Source organism: Poecilia reticulata, chromosome 2 (genome assembly GCF_904066995.2).
Source record: "Poecilia reticulata chromosome 2, P_reticulata-male-v2, whole genome shotgun sequence".
Classification (NCBI taxonomy): Eukaryota; Metazoa; Chordata; class Actinopteri; order Cyprinodontiformes; family Poeciliidae; genus Poecilia; species Poecilia reticulata.
The window spans coordinates 17,183,496-17,209,667 of NC_088831.1; the positions used below are offsets into that span (position 1 = coordinate 17,183,496).

At 42.7% G+C, this 26,172-nt stretch overlaps 1 long non-coding RNA gene across 1 annotated transcript; it reads right to left on the minus strand.

Moving 5' to 3' along the window:
- Window positions 1–177: 177 nt before the first annotated feature.
- LOC145548295 (uncharacterized) lies at window positions 178–6,340 on the minus strand. Its single transcript, XR_014084475.1, has 3 exons — window positions 4,795–6,340; window positions 3,070–3,325; window positions 178–578 (listed from the first exon to the last, which is right to left on the minus strand). It is a non-coding gene; the product is annotated as an uncharacterized LOC145548295 (long non-coding RNA).
- Window positions 6,341–26,172: the final 19,832 nt, after the last annotated feature.

Here is a 26,172-nt window from a genome sequence, read left to right on the forward strand (position 1 = left end):
CACACAAACCAGTTTCAGTCCGGAGGGTTTAATATGAAGTCGGCTGTAGTTGCCTTTACTCTTCTGGGAAGGTTTTCCTGGAGGTTGAGCAGAGTGCTCCTCCACTGAAAGATAAGTAAACAGGTGACCCAACTTAAAAAAAAAAAAAAAAAAGTTAATTTGCTGCAAGTCATCAACTTAAGTTTATCCAAGTAAATGTATTGAGTTCAATAACTTGTCATGATGAACAAACATAAATAAGGTAAGATTGGAAAAACTCCATTATCCTTTCTAGTCATCCTTACAGAAACACATTTGTGAGGTCAGACACTGATGTTGGCTCTTCTCTAATTCATCCCAAAGCTTCACTTTGCACTCCAGTCAGATGTTCTTCTGAACCAGACGCCTGTTCGGACTGCGGCCATTATGTTGGAGCACAAAGACGGCATCAACAAACCCTTACAAGAAGGTTGAAATGTTCCTGCGTGTCTTAGGTTGCTGAACCACTGGAATTCTTCGAACTCCTGATAGCAACCCAATGTTTCACGAATGTCTGTGGAAGCAGTCTGCAGTATGCCTCAGTGTTGGATTCTAAACACCTGTTGAAATGGAAGTGAACGGAACATGTCAATTCAATGATTTAGAGGTATAAGGGATAACTTTTCGCAGTATAGTGTGTTTGTGGGATCACTGTAAAATCTGTAATACATTTATAAACAGGTTTTTGAGAAATTTGAAGGGGCATTATTAAGTTTGTTTTACAGGGGCATAGTGCTTTTTTATTGCACAATAAAATAACTGTGTTACCTTCAGTTTGCTATATAAAAAACATAAGGAAATGTTACCTTGTAATTAAACACCTTGAAATTTGGTCTCTGTCTCTTTAAGAACTCCAATTTCAGGAAGTCACCACAACATGGCTCCTCTATTAACCCTTTAACAATGTTTCACTGAGAAGTAGCTCCTATGATGAGTTCAGCTGATGGTCCACCAGGTGTTTGCTAACTGCTGCTGGCTAGTCTGAAGGAGCTGAGTGAGGGAGTCACAGGGGTGGGGGGGGGCTGCTCTGTGAGGCGGACGCTTGCAAACTCCAGCTGCGAGGGGGAGCTGGGTCTCAAAGGCGGGGCTAGGTCCATCCAGCTGAATGGTTGCTATGGAGATTAAAGAATTTCTCAAACATGCATGAAAGAACCAAAGTAACACCCCGGGAATGTTTTGGATGAGGGAATAACATAACATGATGTGAAGCTTTAAAAAGTTGATTTTCTTAACGCTGCCCCTTTAAATGAAGCGGCTGTCCGGTCTCTGACAGCGTTGCAGTCTCTCTGCGCTGCGGTTCTGTGGTAAGCACCTCTGGTTTTCATTCAGTACCATCCGCCCCATTCTCATTCCACCTCACCTCTAAATCTCCTAATTCAACTCATTATTCGCCCAATTGGTGGGTTTCAGACCCCCCCACCCCCACCCAAACACACACCCTGCCTGGGGTCTTCCAGAGCTGGTAGTCATTAACAGACATGGTTGCTGATGCAGTGGAGGGGTGTGTTAGCAGGCCTGAACCCTCTCTCTCTCTCTCTCTCTCTCTCCCTCTCTCGTCCATGCAGTGCCATAAAACACCCAAGCAGCCTGCAGGGTGTCGCTGCAGTTTAATCAGCCTCCTGGCGTTTGCGCGGCGGCTCCGTCAGAACCAGGCCCGGAGGCAGCGCTGCTCAGCTGAGACAGACATGCAGACAGACAGTAATGAACACAGCAGACCACCCAGAGGCCTGCGGTTAGCCGGGATGCTGCGCTGCCGTCTGGGTGTGTTCGGCTGGAGAGAGCAAAGCTTCAGTTCTGATGAACCGGGGCTAAAACTAACGGATTAGAATGAGAACAGAAATAAGTAAAAATGGCAATTAAGGGGGGGAAACTAGAACTAACTGAAACTATATGATGCATTTATAAAACTGAACTACTTATAGATAAAATATCCTTTGACTTCATGCTATTTATTAGCCTTTCTAATTGATGTAAAATAGATTTATTTTGCTGTTGGCAAATGTAGTTCTCCATTCTTCTGCAGGCACCTAGTTCACAAAACGACAAGCCTTTTTTTGATGAAAAATGATATCTTCTGTGGAGTATTCATCACCCAGTCAGTGCTCACATAACTACAATGCTTTGACTTTTTTGAATTCTGCACCTAAAAATTAAGCATGAAAAAACTAAAACTACTATAACTTATTAAAACTGAACTAAAATTAAGCAAAAGTTCACTAATGAATAAAAACTAGTAAGCTCACTAAAAAATGATTAAAAGTAAAATGAATTCGAGAAAAAAGTCAAAAGAAAATAAAACTAAACTAATGAAAAACAAAAAAATGTTATAACCCTGACGCTATGCTTCATTAATTGAATTATTACTTAACTTTAAAGATCAAAAGTTTCCAAATGTGAGGCAGCCCCACCCGCTGACTCTCCAGACACTGGAGAAGGTTTAGATTGAGGAATACAAAGGATGTTTTATGTATTTTCCAGGCACATAGAACCATTTTATAGCTCAATCAAGGAACTATTTTACAGATGAAACCAGATATTTACATACACTGACTAAAAAGACACATTCACACTTTGTTTCCTCCCTGTCTGAAGTTAAGTTAGAACAAACATATCTTGTATGTTTGAGCTAAAGCTCAGTTAGAACTATTTCTGTTTGCTAAATGCCAGAAAACCTGGTGAGAACCTGTAACCCAAACTCAAAAGGTTTTACCCAAGTCATAAAGCTTAAGACGATTATCCTTGATACTGACCAAATGTATGAAAACTTTTGAATTCAAGGAGATATTAGAAATTATTACTAAGTCACTATTAAGTCAAACCAAGAAAGGTTTGGTCTGATTTAACTTCAGACACTGATAAAAATATATGAAGTATATGTGAAATTTTGGTTTGTTATAAAAATGCTGTACATTTTTAAAAAATCTATGTTGTAATTTAGCAACTTGAAATTTGGCCTCTCTCTCTTTAAAAACTCCTGCTCTTTCTGAAGCTCCGCCTTCAGGAAGTCATGACAACATGGCTCCTCTATTAACCCTTTAACAACATTTTTACCAGCATTTCTCTGAGAAGTAGCTCCGCTGATGCTTGGTTCCACCAGGTGTTTGCTAGTTGCTGCTGGCTAGTCTGAAGGAGCTGATTGGGAGAGGGCTGCTCTCCCAGCAGGTCTGATTTAACGGTTAGAAACTTCCGGGACCTCGGAAGCTTCTAACCTGAAGCTCAGAGGCAGAGCTTCGTCTTTGAGGGCGGTGCTAGGTCCACCCAGGTGTTTAGCTCAGCTGGATGGTTCCCATGGGAGGTTAAAGGATCTCTGAAACATGCATGAAAAAAATCAAAGCAACATTCCAGGTATGTTTCTGATGAGGGAATAACATTATAGCATAATGTGAAGCTCAAAAAAGTAAATTTTCTATAAAACGTTTTGCAACAAACAAACGGTTAAAAGCATAGATTTTTGATTTACGGTCCAGTTTTGTTTTCTGCCAGAAGCAGCTCAAAATATCTGTTGGAAATCCTCCCACAGTCAGAGTGGGATGATTGAGTTTTGTTGGCCTGTGCTTCTGCTTTTTGGTGCGTGGAAATGAGGCAGAGAGAGATTGACAGGTGTCTGGATACCCAGGGCCCCTCAGACAGCTGTGAGGGCCACACTGCAGGGCATTAGGCCTGATAGAGGGCTGATTAGAGAACATTAGAGGTGAAGGAGGGAGACGGGGCACAGCTGCTGCTGCTAACTATTATTACCCACAAAGCAGCGCCCAGAGGGAGGCCGGCTGCAGAGAGGGTTCACACACCTGTGGCCTCCTACTGTGCTCAGAAGATAACCTTGCAGACAGTCAGGAACATTAATTGATGGTCAATATGTCCGCTAATCAAAATCAACATCCCAGATGTTGCAGCGCAGCACAAACCAGAGTCCCTGCAATGCTTCAAAACTTCACATTTCTAGATTTTTCCAGCAGTTTGTACAATATTCCAGGCATTTTTCAACAAAACCACTGCTTTTAATTAAGTAAATCAGTGTTGAAGGAAGCCATCTTTAACAACATTTTTACATAAGACCCAATCAAAAGCTTTTTACTGAAGTTCACATTTTAAAAGTAGGAGCAATGAGAGATATTTTTCTGCAAGTTTATTATACATTAAAGATAATAACTTCAAACTCAGTCTGTTTCCAGGCTTTCAGGATTGCACAGAAACTGATAGACGCACCTGTGCAGGCCTGGCGGCCTGGACGGGCATTGCCCACCCACAGAGTCATCCGTGCCCCCGAAGCTGTTTGTTGTTTTACCTTAAAGTGGCCAAATCTCTGTTATTCCTATATCGATTTGATACAGTAGGGGCATCCGCACTTCCTATATCTGTGCCTTCTGTGACTATTTTCAGCAGTTAAAACTGTTTAATCCGTTGTTAACACGTACTAACCTGTTTTTCCGAGCCGTTTTTAAACGCAACATGAGCGCTGAGACGCTCGCGCTGTGCGGCACCAAAACGCAAAGAACTTTGTATCGTTTCCCCCCCCATATAACTAACCGACTGAGTTGAGTAATGCTGTTGGGTGCTAATGTTAGCTAATGGCTAGCTAATACCAATACAGCACATTGAGCTTGTTAACATGTAGCATGTAGGCTATTGATGTTGTTGTCTATATTCAAAAGTGTGTGGTAGCTACTTCTTACATTCACCTGTGTAAATTTTTGGGGAAAAAAGGCATTTCATTTTACCCCCTCCCCCTCAAAATAAGCCGATGCCCCCCCCCCCTTCCTCCCAACCCCTGTTTACCTCGTCTGGTGCGCAGGCTGAGGATAGAAGCAGAAGAGCGGCTCCGCAGTCCGCCGCCAACACCAATCCACCCGGCGACCTGAAGCCGCCGCTGACGCTCAGTTGTGCCGGCGAAACGGAAGTGAGCAGCAAACAGCAGCAGACACTCAATTAGTCAAATGTTACGGAGAGATTAACAACTTCTTGTCAGGGCTTAGCTTTTCATCTCGACTCGTGTGAATATGGCTTGTGACATTTCGAAGCGATCAGAACACTTTCAGATGTTGTCCCGGGAAACGGGAAACCACAGTCATGTTAGTTTTACTGAGCATGTGTGTTCGAGAGGCCGCCGCAGGCTGTAGTGCGGCTGTTTCCTCCATAAAAAAAAAGACTAAATAAAAATAAAATAAAAAAAAAATCACCACCAGGCGGATTAAAAATGCGCAGCGGTCGCGTGGGGTCAGCTCTGTCTCGTCGAGTCTGTGTCTTTGTCAGAGCAGATCTTTGATAGGAGAAGGCAAACAGCTGCTCTGATTAAAAATAAATCACACTCAGCATTTCTCTAAACCCTGGAATAACTAATCTGGACTGGGACATGAATTATGCATGGGGGCAAATGTAATAATTTCATCCATCAAAGGATTTGCTTAAACACATTAAACTGAAGTCCTGAATACACTCAGAGAAGATTGTTTCAGCTCTGCGCCCCTTGTAAAGATATGAGTTCAGGAAGTTGCAGGAGAATGAAGTCCGTCTGCAGGTATATGAATATATGAGCACAACGTCGATGCTGTGGCTTGATTTATGTTCATTGAACTAAAAATAAAGGTTCTCTGTCGGAGCGTTGGGTCATAAAACAACAGACCTACAGAAGCAGGGAACATCAAATCCTTAGGAGGCAGCCGTCGCCTCTCCTCTCTGCCTGGAACAGCTTGGACGGCCTGAGGCTGCGGTGGCAGGAGCCCTGACGTAACGGCCGGTCAGAGCCGGGCGTCCAGGGCAGCCAGAGGCCGTCCCCGGGCGCCGGAGGCTGCTTCAGCCGCTGCTGATGCTCCGCGACGCAGAAGATGGAGACAGGAACCAATCAGATTGCTGCAGATGTTCAGAGTTAAGTTGGGCGTCAGAAGCGCCATGCACGCGCGGTGTTGTTCATTTGTAAATGCTTTTGTCAAACACTGTGAAAGCTGCAGAATGTACCTTTACATGCTGCATGTTTGTTGACACTGTCACTATGACGACATGAGACAGATAATTTGTAAAAAAAAAAAAAAAAAAAAAGGTTCTGCCTTCTCCCTGTGCAAACTAGAAACAACCAATCAGAGCCAGGAGGCGGGTCTTAATTATGCCAATCAGGCCATTGTGGGTGCTGCTCAGCCCTCTTTCCTTCCATCCTTTTCTCTCTGCTCGGCTGCAGCTCCTCCCTGTTTTCCTTTGATGGTAAGTTTTTTCCTCCGTCATTACCACATTTAGCAGCACTTTCACAAGGTTAATGGACAGCGCTAAGCCCCTCCTCCTGGCTCTGATTGGTTTCTTCAGAAGCCAATCCTCAGTCTCCTTCTCCTCAGCACTGAGGAGAAGGAGATTCATCTTTTCACAGATTCTCATTTTATGCTATGACAACATGGTGACAGTTTTAACAAATATGTGAAATATATATATTTATTTATTTATTTATTTTTAATAAAAGTTACATACTGCAGCTTTAATGAGGTTAATGAGGTACGATAAATTTGGGTTGTAATAAAATCCAGTTCATAAAAACTCGTCTCCAAGAGAGATTTAGAAGTATCCAGTGTCAGCAGATCTAATTTTTAAAGGCAGATCCATGAAACCTGCTGGATTTAGAAACATTGGCAGTTTTTTGGAAATCTCAGAATCAAGTTATGGATCTGATTAAAATTAGGCACAACATTGTGACCACTGAGAGGTGAAGGCAATTCGTTTCGGCACCTGTATGTGGGTCAGATGTATCAGGTATAACATGTGACCATTCTGTCTACATACCTGATGTGTTAGAAGCAGTCAATGACATCCTTGCTGTTTCCAGTCTGCACAGGTCTGTCCAGGGAAGGACCAGCAGGTCATAAAGACCGCCAATGCTCGGTGTTAGGAGGGAAGATGTTAAATGTTGACGTCTGTTCTGTCATATTAACGGGATAAAAATCAGTCTCAGTATTGATCAGCCTCACATGTTTAAAAACTGCACTGAATGAGAAATAGTTTTCCTCAGACTTGCAGCTCCTATAGCATATCTTACAGAAAGGAATGAGATTTTGTGCCGTGTGTCATAACAGTATGATGGCTGTTTACTTTAGTCTGAACCAAGCCGGGTTCTGCTCCAGGGTTCCATCAGCTCTTTCCCCGTTGACTGGAGGAGAAGAAGTCTGCCTCAGCTGCAGCAGCTGCTCTGTTCTGTCTGCTTCCCTCTGCAGCCGGAGGTCAGGAGAACCGGCTCAGCGCCTCACAGGTTCCTTATTGCTGCTCTCACATCTTCTTATAATGTGGTTCTTTAAAAAAAACACCAGGGGTCAGAAATCAGCCTGCTTCCCTGCATCTTTAGTTTTGTCAAAGTTTTAAAGTCTTACAAAACCTCTGATTCAGAGCAAGTAGAGGAGAATCTATTAAACCTCACAGGATGAGTTTTAGATTATAAAAATGAACGATTTGAACCCAAGGATGTAGTCGGAGAAGGGTTCAGCAGAAGAAACAGGTCGGGGAGGGGGAAGAGAGGTGGAGAATCGTCAAACAGGTGAGAAGATTAAAACGTCCTGGGATCACAACGATACTTCCTCCAACATGTTCCGCTGAGATCTTTTACCCCCAATGCAAACTGTGAGAATGTGGCAGCAAACTGTCAGTCAGTAACTATTATTTTCAGCATCTGTCAGTGTTGATGGTGAATTCTCATTAGGCATTAACTCCCTCCGTATCCCAGCGGCTGGCCTGTGCTGCTTCAATGGACACCTGTCACTTATTCTCTCTGCTTGTTTATCTTAATACACTGCAGCCTGCTGGCAGGTCGCTCGCTGCCTCCCCCTCTGGTCCCCGGCTGTTCATGCACAGCAAAGATAAACAGGAATCATTCAAATATTTACTACTGTGAAAATAAGTAATACGTGCAGGAAGTGTGTGTGTGTGTGTGTGTGTGTGTGTGTGTGTGTGTTAATAGAGTAACGCGAGGACGCCGAGCATGTGATTCCAGCACTGCGTGTGTTTCCCTCCCTGATTTATCAGGTTTTATTGCACGCTTTGCCCAAACTCTCGTGCACATCTGGAGACATTACCGTTGGCACACAGTGAATTCAATATTCATCACTGCAAGCTGTCACATAATGGGCTTTTTCAGTAAAAGAAAAAATAGTCAAACAGCTGACAGAGCAGTTAGCCCGCAGCACACTTCCTGTGCTGATGGCAACATCACATACACAGTGGCTTTCTTTCAACAATGTTAAAGCTCTTTCTGAAGTGTCTGATTCCAGCTTTCTGCTGAAACTCAAACATTATCTTGGCAAATACACTTCCCCAAGTGCAGCTGAGCTCCTAGAAGGCCCTGTTCATTTAAAGGGACAGTATCATGTATGTTTTAGGCATATAGTGCCATTTTATAGCACAATCAAGTAGCTATGTGAACTTCAGTTCATAGAGCTATAACTTCAGTTGATATATGCAGGAAATTCTGTATCAAATATGATTTTTTAAAAATTTGACTTAAAAATTTTACATCTTGAAATTGGGCCTCTGTCTCTTTAAGAAGCTCCTACTCTGTGACATTCTGCCTTCAGGCTCCAACAAAGCTTCATCATGTCGCTAACAGCCATTCCTAGGAGCACTGGACTGAGAAATAGTTCAGCAGTTCCAGCTGTTTGCTAATTGCTGCTGCCGCTAGTTTGGAGGAGCTGAGTGGCTGGTTTCATGGGAAAGAGGCAGAGGTTTGTTTTAAGCACAGTCATCAAGTTTTCAATAATAATTAACATTTATGTTAATTAATGTAATTTAATTAACATTTATTTATTTGTTTGTTTCCAGTTGTTTTACTTTGATAAAGAATTTTCTAAACATCTTTCAATTTTGTGCCCATTATTAGTGGATAAAGTAGAAACAAGCAATTACCTTAGAGTAATGCAGAATGGTAAATTCATCTTTACAATAAGGCTCTCCTTACCTAAAGAATAGTTTGAAGTTTTGTTAATAATTGAGCTGTAAGACATTATAGATCATTAATAATTGTTTTTCATGCCTTATGAGCAAAAGACAAAAACTAGTTTATTTTCAAATATCGAGCCAAATCTCTGTTTTAATGCACATTTCTAAATTAAACATTTCACACTAAGTTACTGCCCTGCAGGCACAATGAAAATTTGTAAACATGATTCTTCAGTGTATAACATCATACGCTATCTATGCAATATAAATATTCACAACTATTTATTGTAAAGTTGTGAAGCTACCTATCGACCAGTACTGAGTTAGTCTGAACTGTTTCATTTAAACAGTTTAAAATATATTTGAACAGGTTTGGCTCACTGTCTGTCCCTTTATTTATCTTAATTAATAATTAACTACCTTTTAATAATTTATAAATTGTTTGGAGATTATTTAATAAGAAATGTATTAACTTTTTATTAGCCATTTATAAGGGGAGCCTTATTGTACATTGGCACCAAGTCCTCTAAAATTCATGTTTTATAAGAAAAGCAGAGTACCGAGGACAGAGTGCTGGAGGAAACTTGAACTAAGGTTGCCTTTTCCTAAATAATATTTTGACATTCTCTATTCCATATTTGTCATTTTAAGGTTACCTTTCTGGTAGTTTCAGCCGAAGGACCAGCTGAATGTTAGCAGTGCCTACTTTAGTGTGTGTACGTGTCTCACTCCAGGTCTTCCCTCTGTATCAAAGTGTGATATTAGCTCACCTGCTCAGCAACAATGGCTGCCATCTCCACTGTCACGCTAAATTAACACACACTGGACACGTACACACACACACACACCCTCACACAGGGAACACCACTGATTGGGTGATGACAGTGGTGATATGACTGCAGTGCTGTCTGCAGGGGAACCAGGCTTGTCTGTTGATGCCAGCCAGGATAACATTCACAACTTTGCACAGAAACCTTTCATCCCTTACATGGATTGCGCACGCACGCACGCACGCACACGCACACACACACACACACACACACACACACACACACACACACACACACACACGCACACACACATGCACACTCATCATCATCATTTTCACTGGAGATCTGCAGAGGCAAGCTGAGTGGAAGTCTGGATGGTATCGTGTTTTGTTGTGATGGAGGTCTGCTGGAACTCCATGAAGTGTGTCATTTTGTGACAAAAGTGAAGAGGAACAAAAATGAAACAGATTTACAGAACCTTTTTCTTTTTTTTTTAATTCAAGCAATATCCCAGACCTGGTTAGAATCCAAACCAACACTGTTTTTGTTTACATGCCGCTCAGTTTTTATTGAAGCTTCCTCCAAAGTGAGCTCAGGATCTGGCTCAGCGTACCATTAAGTTACCAGTGTACTGAAACTTCACTTTCTATGCGAGATTGTTCTGTTCTAATCGTTTTAAGTATTTTGTGACTGTTTGGTCGGTTGTGACACATGATTTAAATCGAACAGTTTCTGTTTGATGATGAGTTACACGTCTTTGAGTCTGGTCCACCAATTCAACTTAAGATCAATGTCTGGTCTGCTGGTAAATGGAGGAATTATGAAAAAGGTCTGGTTCTCAGAAGATATCAGGAACAGAAGGAATCATGCGACTGTGTTTCCTCCTGCTGATTTTGATTCATACCAGGTTAGTGTGTGTTGCTGGTACAGCCGGGTTTCCTGACGTGATGTTGTGCAACAGTAAGTTTGGTTTGACCTTAAATAACTATTAATAATTGTCAAAGGCAGTTGTTACCAAAGCTGGTAATTCTGATTAAAATGACCTATGAGGTCACCATGTGATTACAGCTAAATTAGCCTCTACAGATCATCTTCTACAATGAGCCTCTATTAATTATTGTTTTACTAATATCTGAATGGTGAGTGAGGTGCGTGTGTTATAGAACCATAGATGAAGGAGTGAACTTGTGCATTGAGTTTCTTAAACTGCGAATCCTGGACAAAAATACAGAATCAACACAGACGACTCCACCTCCTACATGAATTAACGCTGTGCATTCTGGGATGGAGATGTTTTTTTTTAGGGGGGATTCTTTTTTGTTCTCTGTGTGTAGTTCAGTCCTTTTTGTTCCTCCCACTGATTGGGTCCAACACATGGTTTATTTACTGAATATCAGCAGACCAGCATTTGTTAGATGTAGGTCTAAGCCTAACAGTAAATTACAAACCTGTGCTGTGCATCTACTTAAAGCGTTTGAAGACTTTGTGTTGTCTTTTAAATGTGAATAGACATTAAAAGAAAAATCACAAAGCCACAACAGACAAAATAACCATGAAACAATTATTATTATTATTATTATTATTATTATTATTATAATACGTATTATTGTTTTTAAAATAACAGTATTATTATTTTATTATTATCAAATATTATTTATTAAATGTAATGTAATTTAAAGTGAAATTAATCATTTCATTTCATCTTAAATTAAAATTCAATCATTTTAATTTATTATAATTAATAATAATAATAATAATAATAATAATCGTCGTCGTCGTCGTCGTCATCATCATCATCGTCGTCGTCGTCGTCGTCATCATCATCATCATCATCATCATCATCATCAACAGCAGCAGCAGCAGCAGCATAGCAAAGCTATATTGATGTTATGGTGTACTATTACTGTATTTTTTATGTACTTACCTTCAATTATTCTGCTGTCTGCAAAGCAAATTCAATTTTTCTAACCTAATCTAATCTAATAATAACTCATTATGATTATGATGATGATTATTCATGATATTAAAACAGTCATGTGTTTTATTATTAAAACACACGATTGTTCATAGAATCTCAATGTCAATTTTATTCATAAAGCACTTTAAAACCTGCTACCAAGTGCTGTACAGTATTCATGAAATTATCAAATCTGTAGCAAAAACGTTAGCTCAGGTTATTTTCTTTCTGCGTCTGAGTTTCTGTTCCACACAGTCACTCCAGTGACTGATTGAAACGCTTGCAGGAAAACACCATGTGAGCCTTCTTAATAAACTGATGTTCTTCCAGGGTCCCTGCAGGTCAGCCATTTTGGTCTCTAATGGTTTGGTTTGAAGACTGCTGGGTAAACTGATTGAGGACCTCTAAATTACTCCTCCACTCTAATTTCTTACCCCAGCCCTGTTTTACCTGCTAAGCCTCCTATTTGCCCGTCCAGTCTTTTCCTCTGCACTCCCTCTCTTCTCTTCCCTCCCGTTTCCACTTCCCCTCCTTCTGTTGCCTTTAGCTCGGCAGTGCCAGTCAGGGGGGATCAGGCCTCCGAGCCTGGCCTCCCAGACAACTGCAAACAATTAGGGAAATTAGTGGCTCCAGCATCACCATCAGGAGGCCTGCTTGTTTATAATTTAATCGGGCCGCATGTCAAAACAGTCAGGGCTTGAGAGAAACAAGATGCGTCGGCAAGATGAAATTCAAACTGCCAGCCTGCTCAAAATATTAGGAGTGTTTGCTTAATAGCGTGCGACTGAGTGGGTAAGAGCAGAGCGCGGAGGAGTGCAGGGCCAGGGAACGGAAACTAATGAAAGAAAGAAAGCAGCACAGGGAAAAAAAAAGAAGATTAATTAATTTAGATTTCTGTAAAATCCATTCCATGTTTTAAGTTAAAGCCTTCTACAATTTTGGCTCCTCTTTACTCCCTCCGCTCGGGCATTTCACTTAGTGCCGCTCTGGGACTTTCAAACACTTGGATCTGCGCCGCCTTTTAAATTCATTATAAAAGCTTTTTGCAAACTAAATACAGAACGAGGGCGAGAAAAAAAAATACTGCCACATTCATCTTTTAGCCCCCACGTCCCCCCCCCCCACCCCCTTGACAATATATAAATAAACTAGAGTGACCTGATTGAGATGTAAAAGGCAGGGAGTTAGCACTGGGACCCATACATTACTTCTCAACATTAACAGTAGTCTACTCAGCCAACACATGGCGGTGGGAGCACGGCCCCCCGGGCAAAAATGTTCGGGGTAAAACTAATGCCCCCACTCGCCTGGGCAGACACCGTTGAAGCCAGAGCTGTGGTGAGCAGGCCAACGATACGTCCAGAACTCCAACATATTTCACATCCACACTCGCAGATTGCGGTATCTGTTAAGGTACGGAGTCATCATGTTGAGACCACTTGCTCATTTTTCCAGCTCAGATTTCCTCAGCACTTAAAAACTGGAGTGCAAGTCAAACATTTCTGCTTTTTGCCCCAACAAACCAAAACATGACAAGAACAAAACAAATGGAGAAATGTCGAGGAGAGTCCGGATTTTCCCTCTCAGCTTTTTAATACACTTTGAGGAGTAAACACAAACCACAACGACCAGTTAGGTTTCATATTCTTTGAAGGAATGTTTTAACTCCAATAATCCAAACTGAGTTTATTACAACTAGACACATCATTAAAAAACCATCAGACTCTAAAAAAGAAGTTCTTCTTGCTCTTGTATTTTGCAGTCCTAAAGTCAGTTCTGACTCAGAAACTCTGACGTAATTCAACTTTGAAGTTCCTAAGGTGTATAAAATACCATTCAATAAACTGTTCAGATTTGCAAGGCACTCCTACACCACAGTATCAACTTAATTACGCAGCACTCTGCCCCATCTGTAGACATAATTCATCAACCTGCCTCAGTTCAGTCAATAGTTTGTAAGGCTGCACTCATACAAATGAAAGAAACAAAAACAAAGACATTCTTGATTTTTTGACTTTATAAAATAATTTTGAAAGAGTTTTCAGGGATAATGTGCTAAATGATTTAAAATTCTTCTAGTGTGAAAAACTAGTAGATATGTTTGCCTGCTGAACTGCCTTGAACTGTTGGTTGGCTAAAGTAAAAAAAGAAGAAACTAAGTCCATCAAGGTTCCACATTTAATTGTGATTGGTCAGGTCCACAAAGGAAAACTCAGTATCTTATGATGCTCTCCGTCCCCTTACTGGAGATACCAAAGTGTCCTCAACAGAAGGGAGTTGTAGTTCCTGAATAGGAATCTCCTAGCTCCAGACGGTTGATCCTGATACCTGCCCATACAGTATACTGAGTGTTCTCTATGCGTATGAGGAAAGTAGTCCAAGTTCCCAATGGATGAGGGAGCTACCTGCATTATCTCTAAGGGACAGACAGCCAACTTCATGAGGAAGTTCTGTCCATTGACCTTGTTCTTTTAGTTTTCTATTGTGGATGAATCAATATTTCAACACCATTGGTTTTAAGTTCAGATCCATCTTCGTTGCTGCTAACTAACCTCCTACTCTTTTATCTTGGCCCATCCTACCATCTCTTGTAATTGAGACACCAAAATAATTAAAGTCCTCCCCTTGAGGCTGAGACATACCTCTCCGATTGTGAAGCCTCTGGGGGGGCAAGGGAAATCCTGAGAGTGAAAACTCTTCTGGCCTAACGCAGCCAGATCCTTGGTCAACCCATCTGTTGAAGCATCAGGTTTCACAAGACATCATTTTCTATCTACACCCACTAGCAAACAACAAAACTCATCCATATACAACATAACACCTACAGTACTAACAATCCTTTACTCCTCCACTCAGTCTATCCCTCTATTCCCCCTCAACTAAACACAGCACATGACAAACACTCAAAGTACTGACGTAGCCTACCCAAGCAATACGCCTACACCCAGAGGAAATGCCAGCCATATTCCATTACACCTTACATAGCACATGCAAATCAACAGGTTGTTTCCAGTGGCGTCTTGGAACAACTAACTCCACCATGCATTTTCCATCAAGATAGGATGCCTTGGCCCGACAAAGGGATCTGATCTCGAGTGAGCATCTTTGGGACCCAATATCTTGTGAAGTCATTGGGCAGCAAGGGGAGCCCTGAGAGTGAAAACTCCTCTGATCTAACCCTGCCTAATCCTAACCCTCAAGACAATTGTCCGTCTCACACGGCTGAGAAATTTGACGTCATTCCAAGAATTTGGAAGCAGTTCCTGCTCAGTTGACACCAACGCAGCAGGGGACCCTGACACCCCTCCAGCAGCACCCTTGCACAGGATGCAACAGGGTCATAGACTTTCTTTAGATCCACCAAACACATATGGAGTGGACATTTACACTTCCATGACCCCTAGAACCAAAGCAACCTGTGCATACCATGTTGTGCAAATCTGATCTTTATGGAGGAAAACTACTGATGAAAAGACAAAGCCATAAAATCTTTGTTGCTACAGGGCTTGCATGGGACACACAATCTGTAAAATAAAGTGCAAAACATTTTTAGCCTATGGTATGTTTATCACTCCGCATATTAACACATGAACAACATGGTTAAATGTGGTGTTGCCAGCACAATGCTGTGGGAATGCTTTTCTTCAACAGGAACAGAGTTGACTGGAACTTAGATTAAAGCTAACTCCAGGTCAATCCTGGAAGATAACCTGCTAGAGCTGCAGAACACTTGGAGCTGGTTAGGAGGTTCACAACCTGTCGACTGATTCTCTAAATGCTTAGCATTAGTTTATAAAATCATGTCATGCCTATTGAAAAAAGTGCTAGCTGAAGCTGATCTGAGAGTAGATGCCGGGTGAGGGATGGGACTCTGACGATGAAGGTCTCAGTGGAGCATCATTAAGAAGATGAGGATCACAACAAGGCAGTAATTGGTGATAAGATGATGCATGGTGAAAGTGATCCAGAGCCAGGAATCATGATAACAAAAGTGCAGACCAACAAACACGCAGAGCACCGCATCGACAGACAGGCCAGCGAGCCGACTGCGAGCCTGGCAGACGTGCAGAGTCCTGGTCAAAGAGCATTATTTAGAGGGAATGACTGCATGCTTCACGGCACCAAGCAGCTTTCATTACGCCGGCCTGCTTGTCTGCTAATGCGTGTGCTCCCCCGACTACTTGAGCCAAGCAGCCCCACAGACACACAGGCCCTGACCATCAGCCGCCAGTCCGCGCAATCAGCCGCCTGCTATCAGCTCTCTAATTGGATCAGTGGCACGAATGTGATTACAGCAGGCGTATTTATTTACATAATAATTATTACCGCCCTCCCTGGAGGAGCTGGGGGAGAACAGCGAGGTCTGGGGCAGAGATGAAGGGTGGGATAGAAGGAGAGAGGAAGTGAGGGAGGAGGAGGTGGACAGTGAAGAGTCTTCCTGTTGAGGAACAGAGAGATGAAGGCGAAGACAAGCAGCCGCTGGAAGAAACTAGAGAGAAGATCCGGGAGCATAAATAGATGGTTCAGATATTCTGAAGGGATGTTCTGTAAAGTTGCCAGCAATAGTTCCTTTACCTGCAATAGGCAGATGTCATAATACAGCAGGTTATTGTAGCGCGTAAGAGCGATGGAAGGCTACCAGATAGTTAGGGGATACGCCATGTAGGTTGACTTTGTCTAATCTAAGATATCTGGATTCGTTATATTAGTGACAAATATGAGGATCAGTGATGTCCAAACGTTTTGCTATGACGGCCAAAATTTGTCCCAAAAACCATCTTCTGTAGTCTTCGGCTACTGCCAGTTCCACTTCTTTGGTGGAGGGCCCATGGAAAGGGGGACTCACATTTCCTTTTTGGGCTGTGCCCAGGCTCCGTGGGCAGAAGCTCAGCCATCAGGTGCTTGCCAGCATGCCCCACCTCCAGGCCTGGCTCCAGTGAGGAGCCCTGGTGACCCGTGTCCAGAGAAGGGAAAACCGTTTCCTGAGTCGCTGTTCCTCCACAAAATTTCCCAACGTACATATAACCTGGAAAACCCCAGCAATGTGCCATCTTAGATTCCATTAAGCAACAGACAGGACCGAATCCTAAAGTAAACTTCAGTTTTTGTGGACGCTTGGTGTTCTTGTCTCAGTTTTCATAGGCCCTGCGTTAGGCCCAGAAGACTTAACGCATTATTAAGAGTTTTTGTGAAGTAAGCAATATGGGACTATAGCAAAGGCTTACCAGGGCAGCAGTGGCAGTCTGAGGGCCCAGAGGACTACTCAGCCGCCTGCTATCAGCTGTGTCACTGATACCGTGTGAGAAATTAAGGTACCGTATGAACAATGAAAATGTTCTAATTTGTACAAAAGGAGGAGGAGTAAACAATCCAGGTTCGCTCACAAGGATTGAGCTAACCTGGAAGGCTAACTGCTAGTTGGAAGGATCACCTTCCTTGTTTTTGCCACAGGCAGCACAGTGGCGCAGTTGGTAGAGCTGTTGCCTTGCAGCGAGAAGGTTCTGGGTTCGATTCCCGGTCTTTCTGCATGGAGTTTGCATGTTCTCCCTGTGCATGCGTGGGTTTTCTCCAGGTACTCCAGTTTCCTCCCACAGTCCAAAACATGACTGTCAGGTTAATTGGTCTGTCTAAATGTTTGTCCTGTGTGTCTCTGTGTTGCCCTGTGACAGACTGGCAACCTGTCCAGGGTGTACCCTGCTTCTCACCTGTAACATTTATTATTTGATTATTGTTTTTTTTTCTTCTTTTTCTATAGAAGCTACATCTGGTCTGGCGTTCATCCTGGAGGAATGAATGCTGCTAGTCAACAGGTCCATGCGATCCCCTGTGTCCTTTTTAAACTAAGTTGAATAATGAGCTAAACTCAATGCACTGATTCATAGGATCAATGGGAAATGACTTTTTGTTTTTGTGAAGTGTCTTGAGATGACGTGTTGTGAACTGCTGCTAGAGAAACTGAATCAAACTGAATTGAATTACAGCTGGCAGCATTAACCAAAGTAACTTAATGTAGTAACTAATGTTGTTCTGCTGACAGCATCAAACTTGGAGAGTTCTTGTATAAAGTGGTGAACCCAATTTGATTCCTACTCACTTTTTTTTCAATCTCCCATGGGGTGAACTATCCCTTTAAAGCTCGGTTCTCTTTGCCCTGATCAGTACTTAACGACGCGGTGCCCACGTAAGCGAGACAAAAGACCCTAAACGACGGTCATTTCCTTTTGGATTAGAGCGGCTCGGTGATGGAAGTTTGTGTTTGTTGCTTTAATGCGAAACTCTAATAAACAGAGAGAAGAGAAGAAGAAGAAAAAACAGTTCTTAGTCAAACATCAAAATGTGGTTTTATCAGCAAATGCTCCCCTCCCACCCTGTCCTCTGCTGGAGCCAGCTGTGTCGGTGTCTGACTGTGTGGTCTGAACCCCCGCTAACCAGATTAACGTTCAGGTTAGGACAAAATGGATCCAGCTTCAGCACTCAGTCATGATGCAGATTGGCTGAACACCAGACCCCCACCCCACTCTGACTCCTAACATGCTGCGTGCATAATGACATTCAGCACAAACAGATAAGCAGAGATTAATTCTCTGTCATATTTTCTTCGAACGGCTTTCTGCTACTCTCGCCGCAACACGGACTTCCCATTCCGCCGACGGCTATGGAAGCATAATATATCTGCGGTGTTTGGGAAAAAAAATTTAGATATATTTTGCCCCCCCCCCCCGCACCCCCTTAGAGTCCTTCCCCAAACTCAATATAAATACAGCACTCTGTTTCAATAACAGAGGCGGACAGACAGAGAGGGAGCCGGAGTGAGACGGGCAGAGAAGGATGGAGGGACTCTGGGGACTTGGCTGCGTTTACGTTTGCTGCCATTGAAGTTGTCCGCGGCCTGGCTCCGCTCGACGCTTTAATGGTGCTTAATCACGGCGCTCCTAAAATAGGCCATTATATCAGCGCGGGGCTCTAGAATTACAGCGAGCCCTCAGGGCCCGAACAACAGAGCTTTTGTTAATAAGCTGCCATTAATCAGATTCCATTACGGAAGCCACCGGTCCAACAGGCGGCACCGCGGCTGATAAATACCTCAAGAACAAAAAAACAATTTACTCACCTAGTCTAAACCGCAGCTCGTGTTATGTGTGTGTGTGTCACTCTGTCCGTACGTGTGTGTGCTAGCTTAGAGGTCGGGTGGGACAGGAACCATGCAAACTGACTAAAGACACCCAGAGGACTGGTAGCAGAAGATAGAGATTAATACCAGAAAGTCAATATTACAGCGAATGTGCTGCTGACCTCACACTCCGAGGCTTCGAAGGTGTGCGTGTGCGTGTGTGTGTGTGTGTGTGTGTGTGTGTGTGTGTGTGTGTGTGTGTGTGTGTGTGTGTGTGTGTGTGTGTGTGTGTGTGTGATGCAGCTGTGGTGGTGATGGACAGCCGTCAGACAATCACTTTCATCACAAAGGCTCCTCCGGGGACACGCGGCAACCATGCTAATGGCAGGGGAGGCTAATCAAATATCTGGCACGCGGTGCTAACAGCAGCAGCCGCTGCGAGTCATTGATCTACTCTTTTCAATACTTCTAATTAACTGGCTGCTAACACAACCATAAAGCTGACAGACTATGAAAGCAGCTAACAGAAACATGTGTAGACCGCATTACTCCAGGAGACCTGGAGACATGACTCACGCTCAAACTTCCTGAAAACATTTCCTCTCACTCTCTTTACTCATTACTGCCAGTCCTGTTAATCAGTTGTGTCTTCCTCATCAATTTCCCTCCCCTCTGCTCCCCCATCTCACTTGTGGGGTGGAGGGTGGGAATGTGTGTGTGTGTGTGGGAGGGGGTGAGAGGGACGTCTCCCCTCACCCCATTTGTCTTTCTTCCATCAGTCTGAGACAGATGCAGGAGTCTTCTCAGCAGACAAAGCTGCTAATTTCATTAATTATGAACCAATGTGGAGCAGTCTGTGTGGAGCAATGAGTAGATGTGAGGGTCCCACAAAACAGCATCTGGTCCACTGCGGCATCCAGGGAAACAGGAGAGTAGACAGGAAGGGAGGAGAAACGGCTGAAAGATTGAAAAGTAAGAAAGTTTGATTTCTGTTTGAATAGCACTTAAAACGAATAAGTGCACAGCTGAGATGTTTTATGTGAGGATGAAAAACCGACTAAATTAAACACAAGTAAATATTACCATAGAAACGAACCATGTTTCTATGGAGAGTTCCTGTTTCTTCTTGAAATGGAAGAAAATACCTTTAAATTGGCAGTAGTATGTATTTTCCAACCACACAGTATCATTTTATAGCACAATCAACTATCTCTTACCTTCAGTTGTTATAAAAAAAATGCTGAATATCAGTGGTGGAGAAAGTACTCAAAAAATGTACTTAAGTAAAAGTACAAATACACAGACAAAAATTTACTCAAGTAAAAGTCAAAGTACCACATTAACATTTTACTTAAGTAAAAGTAAAAAAGTACTGGTTTTTAAAAATACTTAAGTATTAAAAGTAAAAGTATTTGCTGAATGCATTGCCTAATCACTAATATCATTAAGTGTACCGATCATATGATCATATGATCATATGCCACAGATAAAGCATGTTTTTATTGCGTTTATTCTGTAACATAGTTTAGACTTAGATATATGATTCTATGCATCATAATTTCAGGGATGGAAACATCTCGTCTCCTGTCCTAACATACCATGAACTTCACTTTTTTTTTGCCACACATTTATTTTGAAAGAAATCCAACTGGCAGAGGAGGACATGGAACCAAGGAGCCACGTAGCAGAGTTGTAGTCTGGACCACTGAACCCAAGACCAAATCAAAACCAGCACCCCATGCTACATGACAATAAAATTAAGTGCACCTATCAAAACTGCTTCTCAAATTGATCTGAAAGATTCACTTTCCCACCTAGATATTAAATACTTAGAGCTGAAATAAATTTAACCAGTATCAATTCAAACTCTTCTTCATTCTGTTTTGCTTTCATCTCTGTGCCACAATACACAGGTCTCCTGCCATCCCTAAAAAAATAACGCCCTGTGCGGTTGCCCATATTGCCAATGTCAGAAATAATAATTGTCTGTACCATTAAACACAGCAATTAACAACACTCAACTATGAACACTGTCCAAGGCCCAATAAGCAAGAAGTAACCAAGCAGGAGGAGCACCGTGACTGTTCTCATCCTCCCTCCTGCTGTAATGTCTGCCACCATGACAGGAGATGAAAACAAAGAGCAATGAGCATGCTCTGCGTTCCTACGTTCTTGTTTTATTTATTCACCAATTAAATATAAAAATATTTTAATGAAATAAAATAGCTACTGCAGTGTACCCAGAGCATTACAAGAACAAAGAACGGCTCTCACTGAGGCTTCAGCACTATAGGACTTGGTCAAGATCCGTCCAGAAGAATCGGATCGTCCATGAATGTCATATTACAATATTGCACTTTGGTCACAGCATTGTCCCATATCTGCGACATGTCAGTCATCCCAGATGCAACATGTGTCTCAGTCAATACAGCTAGCTTTGCTAGCATCACGGCCACGGAGCTTACCTTTCTTTAAGCTTCCCTTCCAAGTGACGTTAAAAATTGGACGAAGTCCCCACCATCTGTGAAAGCGAAGCGCTGCTGATTTTACATGTCGCCATATCTTATGATTTATGCACCGCTTCCGTACTATTATATTACTGACGCTCAGAGGAAACCACTGCGCATGTCTTGGAGCTCCGCATGCGAGTAAAGGGGGAGCCGATGGGTGACAACAGACACGTAAGTCACGTTATTGCTCGGATTTTACGGCGCCACCTTAAGTCCCTGATAAGTCCCTGAACTTCACATTTTAACGAGAAAAAAAAACACACAATGCGACTTGGATGTAACGAGTAACGCGACAGTTTTGTAGAAATGTAGTGAAGCAGAAAGTACAGATACTTACTGTAAAATGTAGTGGAGTAAAAGTAGAAAGTATCCATTATTAAATCTACTTAAGTAAAGTACAGATACACGAAAATTGTACTTAAGTACAGTAACGACGTACTTGTACTTCGTTACTTCCCACCACTGCTGAATATATCAAATATGACTTAAAAGAAATGTCACAATTTAACACCTTGATATTGGGCCTCTGTGACAGACTGGCGACCTGTCCAGGGTGTACCCTGCCTCTCGCCTGATGGAGATAGGCACCAGCAACCCTCCCGACCCCACTAAGGGACAAGGGTGCAAGAAAATGGATGGATGGATGGATGGATGGATGGATGGATGGATGGATGGATGGATGGATGGATGGATGGATGGATGGATGGATATTGGGCATCTTCTCTTTAAGAACTCTTCAGTAAGTCATCCCAACATGGCTCCCCTATTAAAACTTTAACAACATTTTACCAGCGTTGCAGTGAGAAGTAGCTAATATAATGAGCTCAGCAGATGAGCAGTTCCACCAGGTGTTTGCTAATTGCTGCTGGCTAGTCTGAAGGAGCTGAGTGGTGGGAGGAGGGAGGGCTGCCCTGTAACAAATAAATGCATGTCACACTTTTCAAACTTTTATTTATAAGAAATGTCTGATTTTCTCTCCAATGCATGATTCTGCACTGCTGCGTGTTGGTCTGTGACAGTCGTGTTTCTGGTCTTTAAGAGCCAGAGTGTTGCAACTTTTCAATCTGACTTGGTCCGACACACTTTTATCAAATTACTGAGCCGACTCCTCAGCATGCAGTCAGGTTCTACTGAGGTTCTACTGTCTAAAGCTTGTGGGACAGTTGTCTAAATTAGAAATGACCTGTTAAATACACTGAGGGTTGTCATAATGTAGTTAGGTGTGAAAAGGGTGCGTGGGTACATCACACAAGACGAATTTTCCCAAAACAGAGCATACGTGAGCGCTCCCAAGTAGGCGGGGCTTGTCTCTCCGACGCCTGAATAAGACGCTGACGACTCCTCTGATTGGCTGATAGATGATGAACGCTAGCACCGTGGTGAGATATGACTATCTCATGTAACTGTTTACATCCATCGCTACCATGATATTAATGGCTTATCACGTGAACAGGCGAGTGATTTTAATTCACACGCCTATCTTATTTAAATGAAACGCCGCAACTGCGGAATTGTGTTTTTTTTTCCACATTAGTGGAATACTGACAAAGATTTGTACTGTAATGTAGTGAAATGATTCTCCATGCATTCTGTGGACCACTCCCTCCCAGTAGTGCCCAGTCACACCTCCCCTACCAGACCAGGAGGCCCTGGTGTCGCGCTAACCTGCTCCGCCGGTGGCTCTACCTGCTAGCGCGTGTGGGGGTGTGCGTGTGTGTGTGCGTGTGTGTGCCTAACAGGTGCGCCCCTGCTTCCTGCTTCCTGCTTCTCTTTCCTGCTCCATCTTTCTCTCTCAAATCTATACGAACACACACAGCCCTAATCAGTTGCGCTTCACAATCATGTGATGACGCAGTGTGTGAGCAGAGGCCCGTGTGTTTTTACTATTAATACTAATTGTGTGTGTAAACTGTTTCACGTCAGCTTGCTGTTCTACAGGAGCTGCCCTGCAAATCAGCACAGCCTGTGGCAGCTGATGACTGTGTGTGTGTGTGTGTGTGTGCGTGTGTGTGCGCGTGTGTGCCTGTGCGTTTATTATTTTTTTCTCGTGTGTGTGTGAAACATGAACACATCCCCACTCTGACTGAGGTGTGTGAATTCATGTGACACGTGCGTTTTGGCCGTGTGGGAGCAGCGGCAGCAGTCGGTGGTGTGCTGTGTGTGAGGCCATGTTAGAGGACGAGCCGGCTCGTTAAATTGTACTCATAAGCCAGCAGTTAAATGCTGGTTAATGATGCTCCCAGGAACCCTGAGGAACAGACAGCAGAGCGACCTTCGGACTCCACAGAGCGTCCTCAGGCTAATCCCTGGTCATAAATATCTCTGGATTCATTCAGCACGTACACACAAGCTGCACACATACACACGCACACACACTCACGTGTTTTCTTTTTGCATTCTGTCCACTATAGAGGGGGATGCTTTAGTCTTTAAGAAGAATCGGTGCTGGTTGCTACAGTTGCTGCTGCACAGACACTCTCTCTCTCTCTCTCTCTCTGTCTCTCTCTCTCTCACACGCACACACACGCCAGTCCAGCATCTCCACCGCCCTGGCCACAGACGCCTCGCCATGCCTCATGATTAGCACTCCCTGCTCCGATGCCTTTGTTTTTCTGCTTTGTTTGTTTGCCACTGTGCGATGATATTTCTGTGGAATCTAGCGTGATTGCACCACAGGTCAGCGACACCCATCCATTACAGCAAAGAGGAGCCTTGTATTTAGACTGCCTCAGCGGCGGCTATATTTATCAGTGCATGCCTGGCCTGGCCCAGACGCGGGCCCCGCCACTCCACTTCGCTGCTGAGCTTTCCCAGCGCATTCCAGCGACCATCATGATACGCTTCAGAGACGGCCCGAAGATGAACAACTTACTCCACAAAACCACGTCGTCACTACTTTTACAGAAATCCTGTTTTTTTTTTTTTGTTTGTTTTTTTCTTTGATCCAGTATCTATGTTACAGGTCAAATGAGAGCAAAAGGCAAACCTGGCTTTCTGTACTAAGCAAAGAGATTTTACCAATCAATGAAAAGAAGCATTTCTTTACCGGTGGTACGACCTCCATCTGCAGCCAGGACCCTAAAGTCCACTTAAAGGGACAGTAATATTTAAAATGGACATTTTTTAGCTTTACGTCATGTTATAATGTCACACCTTAAACAAAAACATATATGGATTGTTGCTTTGGATGTTTCATGTATGTTTGAGAAATGTTTTAATCTCCCATGGCAACCATTCAACTGTGCAAAACGCCTGGGTGAACCTAGCTCACAGAGCAGCCCTTCCCTTGACTTCCCCACTCGGCTCCTTCAGACTAGCCAGCAGCAATTAGTAAACACCTGGTGAAACTGCTCATCTGCTGAGGTCATTACTTCTCAGTGAAACGCTGTTAAAAATGTTGTTAAAGGGTTAATAGAGGAGCCATGTTGTGATGACTTCCTGAAGATGAAGTTTCAGAAAGAGACAGAGAGCCAATTTCAAGATGTTAAATTACAAAGTAAACTTTGTTTTACATTATCATTTGTAAAAACAAATACATCTACAGATTACTTCTAATCTCCATTGCGGCTTTTTCATTACTTATCTCTGTTTCGCCACTGTAATGTAATGAAAATATGAATTTTCAGCATGTTCAGATGTTCATATATGAGGAACCATTTCCATTACAGCCCCGGTCTGCATTGGGGGCAGTTCGCACGCAGCTAAAAACAGGAAGCTCAACCAGGGAGGTGGAGGAGCAGAGGTGAATTAAGCAGATCTTCACTTTCACTTAAAAACACCCTCATTATGTTCAGTCATGAATTATTTTGTACCAAAACACTAATTTTGCATTAAACTTACAGTACGCTGATTGTGCATCGCAGGAATATTCATACACTCGTGGGGATTTTTGATCCGCCGTGCTGTTTTTTCTTCTTTTTTTTTTCTCTCGTTTTAGTGAAGCTCGTCTGGCACAAAGAGCGCACGGTGAATATAGGTCACATCCACACTGCGCTCAGGATGGAGCTGCAGGTCTCTAAGCGACAACACCACTACCAAGGGAATCCCCCCTCTGCAATGCCTTGGCTGGTGTACACACACACGCACACACACACTGTCACAGACTTAGCACACCATGCTGCTATTAATACAGCCACAGCCATTTTAATATTTAATTGCGTTGATGGACTGCATCTGTGCTGCTCTGTGATGCAAACATTATTATACATACTAAGTGGCTTAATTGTAATTAGAGCTGAAAATTTAATTAAACTCAACAATAAAGGCGATCGGGCCTTTTTTTTTCTTTCTCCTCAGCAAATGCTTTCTTCTCCTTCACTGGGTTTTAACCCGTTCAGAGCTGCAGCTGCACTTTTAACACATTCTTACATGGATTCTGTGGCATTTTCAGTCCATACAGATCAGAGGTTCAGACTGGAAGCTGTTTCTGTTTGAGCCTGAATGTAACTCTAGTGATCAGAGAAAAAAATGACATCTGAATGTAGAGTAGAATAAATCTATTTGTATGTAAATTTGATGTCATTTGATTATTACTGCATATTTAGTACTTGGATAACTCAGACAGTGTCTTGTCCTTACTCTATTACTCTATTACTCTACTACTCTCTTACTGTATTACTGTGCCCTGCTCCACACAGAATAAACAGAAAACACTTTTCTTCAATACAGAGAATTCCACATATACAGTTTAGTAACTTTAGTCACAAAACTCTTTGATAGTCAAGTAATAATCACCCAAACTACTCAGTAAAAATGAAAAACTAATAAAGTATTAAAAGATAAGGATAGACTGAAACCAACAATCAATAAAACAAAGCCTTCATAAGTAGATGAGATGTTGTTGATTTTCCACACAGGTTTTTCATTGTGACTTCCTGTTTAATAAATAGTGTCAATAGCTGTATTTCC